Genomic DNA, 16,286 nt, shown 5'->3' with positions numbered 1-16,286 from the left:
ACTTTAGGCTATGTAGCTTGTGTGCATCAAACTCACAAGTTCAAACTTCACGACACTTGTAAACTGACTTACACGAACTGCGTAAAACAAGAAATGTGAATTATTTTTTTATTGTGAGAGTCACTTGAACATGACTCACAAAATAGATAAGAACAAGAGTCAATGCTAAATAATAGCACAATTTTTTTTATTTTTTCTATTGTGAGAGACTTGAATATGGCTCCCACGAGAGAGTAGAACAAAAAAAAAACTATTTATGATAAATATTCGAAATTTTTGGACTTTATTTTTGATTTTTTTTTTTTGGTTTTTCATAAAGGAGGGTTGTGCAACTCGAAAAAAATTAGAAATCACAATTTCGAGAATCAAAGATTCACGAAAGAAGAAGAACGATAGAACAAAATAGTTCTGAAAACAAACAAAGGATAAAAAAAGATCTGATAATAAAAAGGGTAAACTTACTTGAATCAAAAGGAACCTTAAGCTTTGATACCAAATGATGCGATTCTTCAATCACGAAAAGTGAACGCACTCGAAAACGGAGTCACGCCCTCGATTCGATGAAACAAAGAACGTTGTTGTCTCGATCTTTTTGAAACAAGTAATTGTTGTAATATTCACCTCTAAATTACTAAGCACTTAGCAACAAATATTAATGAGGATAACAATCGATCTTAATCGAACATTCAAAGAACTCGTCTTTGACAATCTGAGTGAAGAATAATCGACAAATGCAACAAAGTATTAAACTTTGATAAGTTTGATTTGAGAAACACAAAAAGGTGTATACAAATCCGAAGTTTGAAATTGAGAGAAAAATTCACAAAATATAATAAAACTCAATGTTCATTTTTTAAAATGCTCAAATTTCGTATATATATTGTTTACAAATCTAAAAGATAAGAAAATATAGTTACCAAATAATTTAGTACTCTAAATTAGGTAAAAATAAATTTTCCCAAAGGTGGGCACGCTCGGGCGCGAGATTCTACCGCTTGAGCACGGAGGGTTCTGGACTGGGCGTGCTCAGGCGGTAAGATGTTACCGCTCGGGTGCAGAGTGATCTGGAATTCACCGTCTGGACAGTTACTGTGGCGGTAAGGCGCGTCATTTTACCACTCGGGCGCCAGGCACACGCTCGGGCATGAAGTTTCACCGCCCAAGCGCAAAGCTCTTGGGTCCAGGGTATTGATTTGGCATCATATTCATCATTTAGCACTTTAATAATATTGAAATGTCTCAAAACTTCATTTCTATGCATGTCGAATTCTTTGAAACTTAGAATCTTGCTGTACGATCTTGACAACGCAGTTGTCTGGATCTCCTCCAAAGATTTAGCACGTCATGCCCGGCAAGATTCATATCACTATATCTCTCGCACCAGCAGCGCAAAAAACACACCCCCTTGCGCGTTGCGGTTACCTCCGGCACCACCGACTTCCATAGCCTTTGGCTCGCCCCTTGGTTCATACGAACCCCTCACCAAGACCCTAAGGCATTTCCCAAGCCCCTAGTCCAACCCTTTTCACCATCCTCTTATCCCTAGGATCGTGACACACCAAACGTCCCAACAAAGTTCATATTGTGGAGTTTCAGTTCCAGCGCTGAACTAGCCCGTAAAAGCCCTGACCGAACCCTCCCTAGACCTTCCTAGGACCCTCATCCTTCCTCAAGACCACGGATAGGGTCCCATGCAGCCCCCATGGTCGATAGAACCTCGAGCATCCACCTTAACCCTCACGACCTGCACGCGTTTTGCGTTCATGCTGGACAGCCCCATGCGGCTCTCCATTTCTTCTTTTGTCCCTTAAAATCTCCTCTTAAACATCTATACCAACACTTGAATCCCTTAGTTTGCATCCATCCCTCAAAAATTCTCAAAACGTTAGAAAAATCTTGATGGAAACAAGAGATAGCATGCATGAAATTGAAAACAATCATCTTTATAAACATTTCACAAAAAACCAATTACATACAACATTATGGATTGAATGGTGCATAAAGAAGGGTTTAAAAACATGTCTTGATCATTTACGCTTTCGAAATACAAGCGACTGCGCGACGAGAGACGAATGGGGCGTGAAACTTCCTTCCTTCCTTAGATATGAACCTCACGGCCACTCCTAGGGTTTAGAGTGTGTGTTGAGAATTGATGGAAGACATGTGAGGGGATAGGGTATATTTAATTAAATCATTAGGTTGCTAATTGGGCTTTAGGTTAGATTAAAGGTCCAAATTATTTTAATTAAATCCTTGCTAATTTAGGCCCATTAAGGAGTTAATTAATTACATTATTAATTCACTAGAATTACAAGTGGTAATTAAATATATTTGGTATTACTAGTTCCCTGTATCGTAAGTCAAAAACTTCTCATTTTCTGTCAAAAGTTCGTTACTGATTAAGTTTGTTCCTTACTAAAAATAAATTTTCCGCTTTCCTAATTCGGATTGCTAAATCTATAGTTTCCAATTCCTAAACTTCTAAAAATTGAAACCTTATCAAAATCAATCTCGGTTCTTTCGCCTTTTCCGCACATCGCATATTTGATTGCAGAAAGTTCACATTCATAACATTTGGATAAATATTCATTATATCATCTAAATACAAAAGCATGCCTTTAGAGCATGTATTTAAATAAATTCTAATTAATTTTCATTTATGCATGTGGTTAGTGTGTTCGGGTTTTCGGGCGTTACGATTCCTCCCCCTCTTAAAAGAATTTCGTCCTCAGAATCAGTACTCACCGAAAAGATTAGGGTAGCGACTCCTCATGCCGGACTCAATCTCCCAATTAGCTTTCTCCTCTGAATGATTTAGCCATTTGACCTTGATCATCTTGATCACCTTATTACGCAGCCTCTTCTTCTGCCTGCTTAAGATCTTTGTCGGTTTCTCCTCGTAGATCACGTTTGGAGTAAGCTCCAGTGGCTCATAATTCAGTACATATGATGGATTGGCATGTATTTGCGGAGCATAGAAATGTGAAAGACATTGTGAAATCCATCTAAATTAGGTGGTGAGGCCACCTTGTATGCCTATACTCCCACCCTTTCAAAGATCCCGAATCACATAACTCCCTTCATGGGATATATCTTGACAAAGACGTGATCACCAACGAAAAACTCGAGATCTCTCCTCCTCTTGTCTACATAACTCTTCTATTTACTTTGCGTCGTCTCCGTCCTATCCCGGATCTTGACTACCAAATCCGCAGTCTGTTGAACATTATCTGGTTCAATCTCGGCTCTCTCTCCGACCTCATCACAATGAATCAACAACCTACACTTCCTTCCATACAGAGCCTCGTAGGGAGCCATGCCTATAGAGGACTGATAGCTATTGTTATAGGTAAACTCAACAAGCGGCAGCTTTGGCTCCCAACTACCCTGGAAGTCGATCACGCAAGCTCGTAGCAAGTCGTCCAAAATCCGGTTCACTTCTCTGATTGGCCATCAGTCTGCGGATGAAAGGCCAGTACTAAACAAGAACTTGGTCCCCATAGCGGAATGAAGACTCTTCCAGAACGATGAAGTAAAGCGTGGATCTCTATCGGATACAATAGGCACTGGAATCCCATGCAGTTTGACTATCTCTCGAATATACAGCTCGGCATACTGAGAAATAGTATTTCGTCTTCACTGGCAGGAAATTCACTGATTAATTCAGAAGATCCATGATCACCCAAATGGCATTGTATCCCTTCACTGTTTTTTGTATACCAACCACAAAGTCAATCGTAATATTCTCTCACTTTCACTCTGGAATAGGGAGTGGCCTCATCAGCCCTGCTGGTCTCTGATGCTCTATCTTCACTTGCTGACGAATGAGGCATTCGGACACAAACTTCCAAATGTCCATCTTCATACCCGGCCACCAATAGAGTAAATGTAGGTCTTTGTATATCTTCGTACTTTCTGGGTGGATTGAATACGACGCAGCATGTGCCTCTGTCATAAATTCAACTCTTAACGAATCACCACTAGGCACCCATAAACGGCCCTTAGATCTGACCATGCCGTCCTCCATCGAATAGAACGTACTGCCCTTCGATTTGTCCCTCGTTGTTCCACTTATACAAGTGCACATCAGTATACTGCTCAGTACAAATGCGGACTCTCAAAATAGACTGCACCGTCAAAGTGGATAATCTTGGTGCATGGCCACTAGCATAAATCTCAAGGCCGAACCTCCGATACTCTATCTGGAAAGGTTTTTGTACTGCTAGATGGCTTACTACTACTGTCTTTCTGCTCAATGCATCGGCCACCACATTAGCTTTTTCCAGGTGGTAGCTAATGTCACAATCATTGTCTTTATCAAACTCCAACCATCACCCCTACCGCAGGTTCGGCTCCTTCTGAGTAAAGAAGTACTTGAGACTCTTGTGGTCGTTGAAAATCTTGCATTTATCACCATACAATTAGTGTCCCCATATCTTCAATGCAAAAACAACTGTAGCTAATTCAAAGTCGTGTGTCGGATAATTCTTCTTATAAACCTTCAGTTTTATTGACGCATAGGCGATCACCTTATCATTTTACATCAGCACGACGCCCAAACCTAGCTTCGAAGAATCAGTGTATAGCACATAATCCCCTTTCCTGGAAGGCATTGCTAGAACGGGTGCTACAGTAATTTCTTGCTTCAACTACTCAAAACTGCTCTAACACTCGGAACTCCACACAAACTTGGCAATTTTCTTTGTCAAGGCTGTTAAGGACACTGCAATAGATGAAAAGCCCTTGATAAACTTGGGATAATAAATAGCCAAGCCTTAGAAACTGCGTATCTCGGATACATTCCTAGGCACTGACCACTCCTCCACAGCTTCGACCTTAGCTGGGTCGACTTCTACTCCATCCTTCGAAATAATATGGCCTAAGAACACCACCTTCTCCAGCCTGATAACACTTGCTGAATTTGGCAAACAACTTCCAATATCGAAGCACCTTCAGTGCCGTCCTCAGATGCTTACTGTGCTTCTCACGACTTCTCGAATAGATCACAATGTCGTCTATGAATACGATAATGAATAAATCCAAATACGGCTGAAATAAACGATTCATGAGTTCCATGAAGATCGGTGGGGCTTTTGTCAACCCAAATGACATCTCAAGAAAGTAGTAGTGTCCATAACGTGTTCTGAAAGCCATCTTATGAACATCCGCTTCTTTGACTTTCAATTGGTGATAACATGAACGAAGATCTATCTTCGAGAACACCGAAGCTCCTTGAAACTGATCAAATTGGTCTTTTATCCTTGGCAACAGATACTTGTTCTTCACGGTCACCCTGTTCAACTCTTGGTAATCAATGCAGAGTCTCAGACTACCATCTTTCTTCTTCACAAAGAGAACTGGCGCGCCTCATGAAAATGAACTCGGACGAATAAAACCCTTGTCTAACAACTCGTGGATCTGATATTTCATCTCTTTCATCTGCGTAGGTGCAATATGATAAGGTGCCTTAGAGATTGGCATGGTGCCCGGCATCACCTCGATAGAAAACTCCATCTCTCTCGCTGGTAGAATTTCGGTCACGTTGTAGGGAAAAACATCAGAAAACTCCATAACTATCTCCACCTCCTCAATAGTTCCACTGTCCGTGTCAGGAATCAAGATAACACTAGCCAGAAAATCTTGACATCCCTTAATCGTCAACCTCTTCGCACGCAAGCAAGAGATAATGCGCGGCACAAGGCTGCTCAAAACTGCCTCAAATAAGAATGACTCCTCGTCTACTGGATTAATATATACGGTCCTCCGAGGGAAGTCGATTGAAGCTCCATTCACTGCCAACCAATCCGTACCCAAGATAATGTCAAACTCGGGCAAAAGAGTTACAATAAGATCAACTCGTAGGAGATGTCCTTGCATCTCGAGCTCTACATCATTAACCACACTAGTCGATAGCATCTCCTCTCCCGATGGCACCATAACTCTAAATCTCAAATGCAACTGCTCGGATGTGACCTTCAGACGGCTAGAAAAAGATTCAGAAATAAAATAATGCATAGCTCCAGAATATAACAAAGCATTCGTGGCTACACCCTCGAGACGGATCCTTCCTGAATTAACAGTGACAGCACACCCGACACAAACTTCTTAACTTTTAAATGCCCAAGAATTTTGAATTTCCTAGGGTTACCTGTAAGGTCCAAAATTAAGACGACGTAATCCAACTGCACGCAAATCTAGGGAAAGTGAAAAATAACTAATTAATTGATTTTAATTGCTAAATTAATTATGTTGATATGTTTAATGATTTTATAGTATTTTTCTACTTAAATGCATAAAAGTGTATTTTTAAAGGTTATTTGAATTGCGATCGAGGAACGAAGACCGAGGGCTGAAAAATGGAAATTGTTTTTATTAAATAGTTGTTTTAATTATTTAAAATAAGGTTGAAGCTTTTTATTATTTTTGAAAATAAGGAGTTTTGAGGTAATTTTATACGTCGGGACGTAATTTTTTTTGTTATTCAATTTTCAACAAAAATACGAACGTTTTGACAACTCGACTAATAATTTCACGAACATTCCTAAAAGAAATATTTTTAAAATGCACAATTAGGTTTATTGGGTCTATTATACTATACTAATGGGCCCTAACTTACACACTAATTATTTTATCAAACAATTAAGCCCAAACCCTACCCCAAACTCTATAATAGTACACGCCCCTTTCCCATAAAATATTCTCAAGACTCCTAGCATCACACAAATCACGGCACACACAATTCAGCAAGGAAAAGATTCGAATTCTTTTGAGGATTTCAGAAAAGGTTTTCTCGTCGTCGTTTTTCGCTTCGTCAACAAATTTTCGTTCGTTAAATAGGTAAAGACATGCCATATTTCTTGCTTTACTCATCCATCACATCATAATATGTATGTAATTATGATTTGTATATAAAAAAAACATGTCCCTTTTATGATTTTCGTTCTTATGCAAAACATGGGTTTGAAAGTGTGTTTTTTTGCATCAAATCATGTTATATGTCTACATGAATGGGCTGTCATGATTAGGGATTTGAAGGGAAACATTTTACATGATTTAAGGAGTCCTAGGATGCACGTAATAAGCTACACATGAATTTGGAACAAGCTGGAACCGATTAAAATGGTTTGTGTCAAGGGCTAGGGTTAAGGGATAAACCATGCATGGCTCGGCTAGGGTGCAACCAGGGTTGGGCTGGGTCATGGTTGGGTCAGGAGAGGGGTCCTAGCCATGCTAGGACTCAAGCACAGTGTCTGGGAAGGAATCCTAGCAAGCTAGGACTCTACACACAGCATCGCGTCAGGGGCTGTTGTGCGCTTGGGACTTGTGGCTCAGCCAGGGTGGTTAGGGCTGGGCTAGGCTAGGTCTCTAAGGTCTTGAGAGGGTGCACAAGGGTCTGGGTCAGGGGCTGGCTCGGTGGTTAGAGTCCTAGAATGTTTTGAAGATTCCTAGTCTTGTATGGTTCTCGGCCGCAACGCATGGCTCACACAGATGGCTTAGGCTTGGACTAGGGCCGAGTCCTAGTTGTCCAATGGGTCAAAGAGGGTTCCTATAGGGTCTGGTAAGGGCTTGGCTCGGGTGGTCGGAAACGTAAGATGGCTCGTTGTTTTAGTTCATGGTTTGAAAACTAGAGTTAATTGGCTAAGGTTGAAACATGGTTCAACGGGGGTTGAATCATGGTTCACGAGGTCAAATTAAATATAAAAAGTCTATGTTTTAAATTTGAGAATTTTATATTAAAGTTCAAACTTAATTCGAGATTAAAACGCATTAAGAATTTTTAATTAAAGAATAAATAAAAATCCATGAATTTAAGCTAAATAAAAATACTAGAAAAATTAATCTAAGCTTAAATAATTAATTTGGGATGGTCTAGAGTCAACGGAAATAAGAAAAATTCAAAATCGTGAAATTTTACGTCTAGGGATAAAACGATAATTTTACACCTGAAAAATAGTAAACGTCATGGCAGTGCTCTGAATGATGTTAAATATGTTAAAATGATTACTTTAAATGTTTATAGAATTTTGTGATGAAACGTTAACGCTAAAAGATATATTGCATGCATGGTTTAAAAGAAAAACGATTTATGCATGTTTAATTTTTATAAAGTGATGATAATATGAAATGTTGAAGCAAGTGAATTAATTGTGACTAATACGATGATACGATAATATGTAAGGCTAAGGCTAAGTTGACGGGTGAAAATGTTGCTGATGTCCCCGCCGCCCAATACTGTGGTTACATGTACATGTATCCATCGAACTCCTATACGAAAGTCACAATTAACAATTTGAATTCAATGAAAAGAAAAATGAATACGTATATGTATATGTTGAATATGAATATGTTTATGATGATATGAAAATTATTTATGTTATGTCTATGCATGATTATGAAAATGTTATTTTACGTAAAAGTATTTTCACTGTTGAATGTGATCTGTATACTTACTATTTTTTTTATCAAGATTATGGTTTGTTGAGTCGTTAGACTCAATAGGTGTAATCGATGCAGGTGAGTATGATGTTGATGGTAGTGGAGGTCTTGATGGTTGATCTTGCTGGACTGAAGGTACACATAACCCGAGGACCTGCGCTTGTTTTTCCGCACTTATGATTTTAAGTTTATGTTAAAGATATTTTTACGAATTTGATTATGCTTTTGAGAGGTTGTTAGTTTTAGCAATATCGCTAAGTTAGGATTTGCAAACGTTTGACGATTTTATGTTTTAAACTATTTTCTTTTATTTTCAAATATAGTTGGGTGTTTTATTTTTTTTAAATGGAATCAAATATTTTAAAAGTATTTATTTCAATTCGGTAGAGATCATTGAAAGACTTTAAAAAAAATTCTAGCATTTTTTAAGAAAATGAGTAGTGGACGTTTCATTACCAGTCTTGGGTTTTCTAATAGTTGCTAAATAAATCAACGATCATGCCTTATATCACGAGCAATACTAATATGTTGTCTAAATATCAAAAATAAATCGGCAAAGTGATAATTAAAATACATGTGATGAGAGTAGTGTCTGGCTCAGCCTCCTCTGCATGCATAACATATGCCCTGCCAGATGCAAGTGCCTGAAGCTTAGGGTAATTGAGGTCGATATGCCCTTGTTCTCCACATTTGAAGCACTTTCCAGAAAACCACATACACATGCCATAATGGTGGCGGTTGCAATCCTTGCAAAATGGCTTCACATTACTCTTCGGCGTGCCTGGTTTCTGTGCATATCTCGGCGTTCCTTGATGCTTCTGCTGAACCTGACCCTTGTTAGGCCCCGTGACGGGCCTCTTATTCTGCAGACTCGACTTCTGAGCATGATTTCTCTTGCACTGCATCTCCCACTCAATGTCCTTCAGGGACTGTTCAGCTCAAAAAGCATTAGCAACAGCAGCATTATATTCGATCGGGTCTGCCAGCAACAAATACCGACTGATCGTCGGCCTCAAACCATCCAAGAAATGCCATAACTTCTATGCTGCATCATTTGCAATCAGGGACACAAAGTGACAGCCACGGTCAAACTTTTGGACAAATTCAGCAACAGACAAATCCCCCCTAGTGCAGAATCACAAACTCTCTCTTCAACCTCGAACGGACATCAGCGGTGAAATACTTCTCAAAGAATACCCTCTTGAAGCCCTCCCAAGTCAATGTTTCCAAATTAACTCCTCGCTCCTCTCCCTCCCACCAAAAGGAAGCATCACATTCAGCAAGTAAACAGTAGAACGAACCCAGTCAGCGTCTGCCATGTCCATATACCTAAAAATAACCTTCAAAGACCTGATCCACCCCTCAGCCACGAATGTATCAGTAGCGCCAGAAACGTCCTCGGGGTCCATCCTCCTAAACCGCTCATAAACTGCCTCTGGTCAGACCTTCGCATCATTCCCAACATGATGCTCCAGTAATCGAGCCATACCAGCTAGCACACATGCACAAGAATTCTGATTTGGAGGAGGCGGTAGAATCTCCTCCTCCTACCTACCCTCACTATCTCTACGAAGAACTCGTCTAGGAGGCATGTCTGTACAAGTCGTCCAACCCAACACATAACCAACATGCAGTTTTAAAATGAAAGGCATCTAACATTTATATTTTACAGTCATATGAGCAAGTAAATCTAGACAATCAAATTTAAAGTAATAAAACTCACACACTTGAGGCGCGACTTCTCGAGCTCCTCGGAAAAACGGCAGCAAGCATAACCATTTTCATGAACCACTGCTCTGATACAAACTGAAATAACCCTACTTCTAAATTAATTTAATTTACACTAGTTTTATTTTTCTAAACCATGCATAATTAATTCATCATAAATAAACTAGCATAAATAATCAAATAAATGAATTTAATAATATCCATAACCATTCATGCGTAATAATTAAATAAAGCAATAAAAATCTAAAATTCAACTCAATAAATTCTAACATCCTCTCAGTCTGTAAATAAAAGCAATAATCCATAAAATCATCAAAATATATAACATTGGCGGAAATTCTAGGTCCACGGGTATGCACTGTGCCTCCCGGATGACTCGATAGTCCACACCTCACGACTCAAAATCGTCATCACCTGCAACCATTCAAACCTAGTGAGTGTAATGACTCAGCATGCTCAAACCTGATATAGCAAGTACATAATTATAAAATCACACGCATAAAATTTCCGTTTACTAAAAATTGTTTTGTCATGCAACCTTGAAACCTTCAAGATATGCAACATTTTAAAATCATGCTTAAACATCAACTTTTCCTTTTAAAATAACATTTTTATGTGAAGTCTGATCCTCGATAGTGATAGCATTCAGTCGATTGATCAATTAATAAACCATAGTACTAGGCCGTCGGGTTCAATGTCCACTTCTTCGACGATCCCTCCGACTATAAAATAAAATAACTTCACAGTTCACTTCTTCAATAGATCCGTTATCATTGAGATTATCGCCCCCATTTTCGACGGTTCACTCCCTTTTCATTCAAGTTCATCGTTCTCGTTTTCAACAGATCCCTTACTACTATTTTACGTCATGATCAATTCACATTCCTAAAAAATATTTTCCTTTACTTTATCATTTCATAAAAACATGCATAACTTTCCATATTCTTTAAAACTTCCAAATATGGCTTATATGATTCGTACACATCGAGACTGCTAAAAATAGCATAAACATGCAGATATGAACTTCTGAAAATAGCATATCTCATGCATATACTTTAAAACTTTTAAAAATAACATTTAACATGATAGGGAATTGTTTTATGAAGTTGAAAACTTCCCTCGACTTTCCTCGAACCGACCGCGCATGATTCAACGTTATACGTACCCGGACGACCCCGAACTTTGACTAAACAAAAACGTCTCAATTGCAAACCTTTGAAAATACCAAAAATATTCAATAGCTTGCTGGAAATTTAGTGTTAGGACCTATGTTTCAAAAATGACTCAATTCGCTTACCGGATGACTCGTTTACCCCCATTTTCGAGCTTTCAGTAAAGCAAATGGCCAAACTACCCTTCCGACTCAACCCAACCAGAGACAAGACCTTTATTAACATCCTAAGACAAAATTTAAGCTACGGATACTTCCCAAACCCAAGCCAAAATCGAAACTTGAATCCAAATTTTAACCAAGGCTCATTTCATCCCTATTTTGACACGTTCGGACAAATTACGACCCCGAACGGACCACGGCTCAAAACAACCCCAAACCAGGCCCTAGACCTCTTCCTTAGACCCTAAATAAGTCCATGATAAGGCCATTTCAGACATAGACAAGACTTCAAAGGCCCTATAGCTCTCGCAACAGCAGCGCACAAAACGTACCCCTTTTCGCGCAGGGGCTCCCTCGCGCATCAGCGGCTATCACATCCTTTGGCTCGCCCCTTGGTTCATACCAGACTCTCACCAAGACCCTAAGGCATATCCCAAGCCCCTGGTCCAGCCCTTTCCACCATCCCCTTAGCCATAGGTCCGTGACACACCAAAACAACCCAACAAGTGCATATTGTGGAGTTTCGATTCCAGTGCTGAATTAGCGCATCAAATACCTGACCGAACCATCCCTAGACCTTCTTAGGACCCTCAACCTTCCCTCAAGACCACGGCTAGGGTCCCATGCAGCTCCCATGGCCGATAGAACCCCGAACCTCCCCTAACACTCACGGCCTGCACGTGTTCTGCGTGCATGGCGGACAGCCCCATGCTGTTCTCCATTTCGTATTTTGTCTCTTCAAATCTCCTCTCAAAATTCTAGACCAACACTTGAATTCCTTGGTTTGCATTCTCAAAATGTTAGAAAAATCTTGATGGAAACAAGAGATACACATGCATGAAATTGAAAACAATCATCATTATAAATCTTTCACACAAAATCAATCACATGCAATATTATGGATTGAATGGTGCATAATAAGGGTTTAAAAACATGCTTTGATCGTTTATGCTTACGAAATACAAGCGACGGCACGACGAGAGACGACGAGACCCGAAACTTCTTTCCTTCCTTAGGTATGAACCTCACGGCCACTTCTAGGGTTTAGTGTGTGTGCTGAGAAATGATGGGAGACATGTTAGGGGTGTAGGGGTGGCTAGGGTTTATTTAATTAAATCATTAGGTTGCTATGTGGGCTTTACGTTATATTAAAGGCCCTAAATTTTTTAATTAACTTCTTGTTAATCTAGGCCCATTAAGGAGTTAATTCATTCAATAATTAATTAACCAGAATTCCAAGTGGTAATTAAATATATTTGGTGTTACTAGTTCCTAGTATAGAAAGTCCGAAACTTCTCAGTTTTCTAGCAAAATTTTGTTACCGATTAAGTTCGTTCCTTATTAAAAAAAATTTTCCGCTTTCCTAATTTGTATTGCTAAATCTTGAGTTTTCAATTCCTAAACTTCTAAAAATAGAAACCTTATCAAAATCATCCTCGGTTCTCTCGCCTTTTCCGCACATCACGTTTTTGACTGCAGAAAGTTCACATTCATAACATTTGGATAAATATTCATTATATAATCTAAATACCTAAGCATACCTTTAGAGCATGTATTTAAATAAATTCTAATTAATTTTCATGCATGCATGTGGTTAAGTGTATTCGGGCATTACAATAATAGCCTCTTGTTGAGTTCTATTTATCATAACTAGAACTCTTGGGTGACTAGTTTCTTGATTTGTTTGAACTCTTGGGGCTATAACCAATTCCATGTCATTTTTCATTGTTCATATTTCCAATTGGTTGCTCAGCCGGCTTACTTAACTCAGGGTTTTTATGTACCATAACTGATTTACCAATGTGAACATACTTCCCTTTGCTCACATTCATTTTTGGCATTGTACAACTTGTTGAGGGATCATCTTGGCTATTAAAGCCCAGACCAGTCGTAACTCCAACTGGTCTTTGAGACCCTTGCATTTCAGTCAGAGTGACTGACGACTTATTCCAAACTTGAATGACTTCAGTCAATCTAGAATTTTATGATCTCAACTGCTGAGTCAAAGAACTACTTTCATCCATTTCAGCCATCGTCTTAACAATCTATTCTTTGAGGTTTAGACTTTCAACTGATTTTAGGCTATCATATGTGTCATTTGAAGGATCATTTTGCTTAGCCTTAACTTCCTCAAAGGAGATAGCTAGCTTGTGGTACTCATTAATCATATCGTACAGTGTGGAAATGATTTCTTCTTGTGTGAAATCAGTAGAACTAAAATTAAATACATGATCACTGTTGGACTACAGCTCTGCATCATCAGCCATGTGGCATTTCAGCCCATTTTGACTTATTCTCTTCATCTACAAATTCGTCATGCTTTCTTCTAGATGGCTTCTTCTCATCCTTGAATCTTTTTCTGTGCTCGAAGGGATTTTTACCATTTCACCTGATCTCTTGCTGTCTTTTTTCGGCTTTGGACAATCTGCAATGAAGTGACCAGTTTTTCCGCAGTTGAAGCGCGCATTTTGGTTCCTCCTTTGATTCATTTTTGTGATATTTTCTCTAAAAGGAACCTTGATTCTTTCTCATAAACTTCCTGAATTTCTTTAAAAACAATGACATTGCGTCATTGCTAAGTTGTTCTGCTGACTTCTCAACTGAATTTTTTGGTTCCAGTTTCAATGAACTCAGAGCAGTTGTGACCAATGCTACTATTGGCTCGCCTTATCTGATTTGTATTTCGAACTCGTAGGATTTTAAGTCAGCAAATAAGTCAAGTAGCTCCACCTTATTCAGATCTTTTCGATTCTCTCATGGCCATTGTTTTGACATCCCACTCCTTGGGAAGGCCACAAATCACTTTTAAGCCAATCTCTTTGTTTGAGTGCACTCTTCCTAGTACATTCAATTCGTTTACGATGCAGCTTACTCTTTCATCAAATTCACTCATTGATTCTCTGGATTTCATCTTGATATTGTCGAACTTCTGAACATCAACTCAGAGTTTGTTTTCCTTGGTCTGCTCATTTCTTCACACCGCTGAATCAGTTTCTCCCAAATTTCCTTAGCTGTTTTACAAATTTTGATTTTGCTAAATGTGTCTTTATCCAGCGTCTTGTACAGAATGTCATTGGCAACATTTTACAAGTTTGTCTTTCTTTTATCTTCTAAAGTTCACTCATCACGTGGCTTTTCTATACGATGTGGTGCTCCATCAGTAAGAGCAACAGTTGTGTTAGTTTTCATAATCTTCACGGGTCCGTCAGTTATGACATACCACAAGTCATCGTGATGGACAACTAAATGAGCCTACATTCTAATTTTTCATCTTCAAAATTTTCTCTGGAGAACATGGGGATTTTGTTGATAGACAACGTGATTATCCATTCGAGTTTGTGAAAGTATTCAAGACAAGATTAACTGCTATGATACCATTTGATAGGATCAGTTAAGATAATTTGAGTGTTTAGAAGGTGGGTTGAATAAACACTCAGGCTTTTTAAAATCTTTTAGAGTGTGAATCAGTTCTTTGATAAAACTGATTTTGAAATCTTGTTTGTCAATATAAACTAGTCAACTAATGAAACTGCAGAAATAGACTGAAATATAGATTAAATACTGAAGGTGAGGTGCAATAAGAACTGAATAGAAAACAAAATAGAACATACTGGTTTTTATGGATGTTCGGAGTCTTCAAATGCTCTTACGTCACCCCTTCTATTTCAAGAATAGGTTTTTCACTAGAAGACTTTGATGTAATACAACTGATTGTAATAATATACTTTAGTTGGAATTCTACACTGCCAAACTGAAACTCTTAGTTTTTCAACACCTTAAAGCAAATAATTGAATCTTTCTAAAGAGTATCCTGAATGCTACGATTAAATACAATGAAATAAGAGCTTGAGTATGCGATTTATAATATGAGAAATGCTTGATAATGTAAAGCAACTGATTTGATGATCGAAAATAGTACGTTCAGTATATTTCACTAACCTTCTTCGACTGAATCGATCAGCTATATATAGTTTCCGATTCCAACGGTCACATTGAATGAATATAATGACTAATGTCCGTTGAATCTTCATTTAGTCCAAGTAGATGAATTTATCTCACAGTATTACGAGGTATCAGATTGTTCTGCTCTGTTTTAACTAATTCTGTTTTGGTAAGCACTGTCAGTCTATCAGCTAATATTACAATTGATGACGTGTCTAACTGATCAGTTGTCAAACTTGGTCGAAGGATGAGTTCAGCTGGACAACATCAGTTCTCACTGATGTCTTCTCAGTTCGAATATTTAAGTTGATGTATGTATTTCAAGTTCAATTACGCGAAGTCTTCAGTTCTATTTACCAATCCTTTTACTGAACTTCGTGTCATCGGTTTTAATAATTATTTATTCTTATAGAAACTTTAGTTCTTAATCCATTTAATTCCAATAAGTCTTCTTTAAGCCAAAATCTCTTTATTACGTTCGATTAGTTTGGTTCTTCAGTTCTTTTACGAATTTATTTGTCAAACTCTGAAACTCATAATACTCATTGGTGTAAGTCGATTTGCTCATGATAATAATTTCTTTTTTTTGTTTTACCCTCGTTTCTATGTTGTGAAGGATCTAGCAACACAAACTCAATTCCTCTGAGGCACTCTGCATAATAGCTTGTACATATTTCATCTTAGAAAGTCTGATAGATTCTCTCCTCCATCAGCATCATGTCTCAGCCTACCCTCTTCTTCTCTGGCCAATACCCTTCCAAATAAAATGCTTCAGTTAAAGCTATTCCTAAAGTGGATTCATCCCCATTGAGTCATTGATATTATAGGTTAGGACATCCTTCCTCTC

This window comes from Primulina tabacum, chromosome 10 (assembly GCF_025594145.1).
Source record: "Primulina tabacum isolate GXHZ01 chromosome 10, ASM2559414v2, whole genome shotgun sequence".
NCBI lineage: Eukaryota > Viridiplantae > Streptophyta > Magnoliopsida > Lamiales > Gesneriaceae > Primulina > Primulina tabacum.
The sequence above is the reverse complement of the archived record's forward strand: the minus strand, read 5'-3'. Positions refer to the sequence as shown.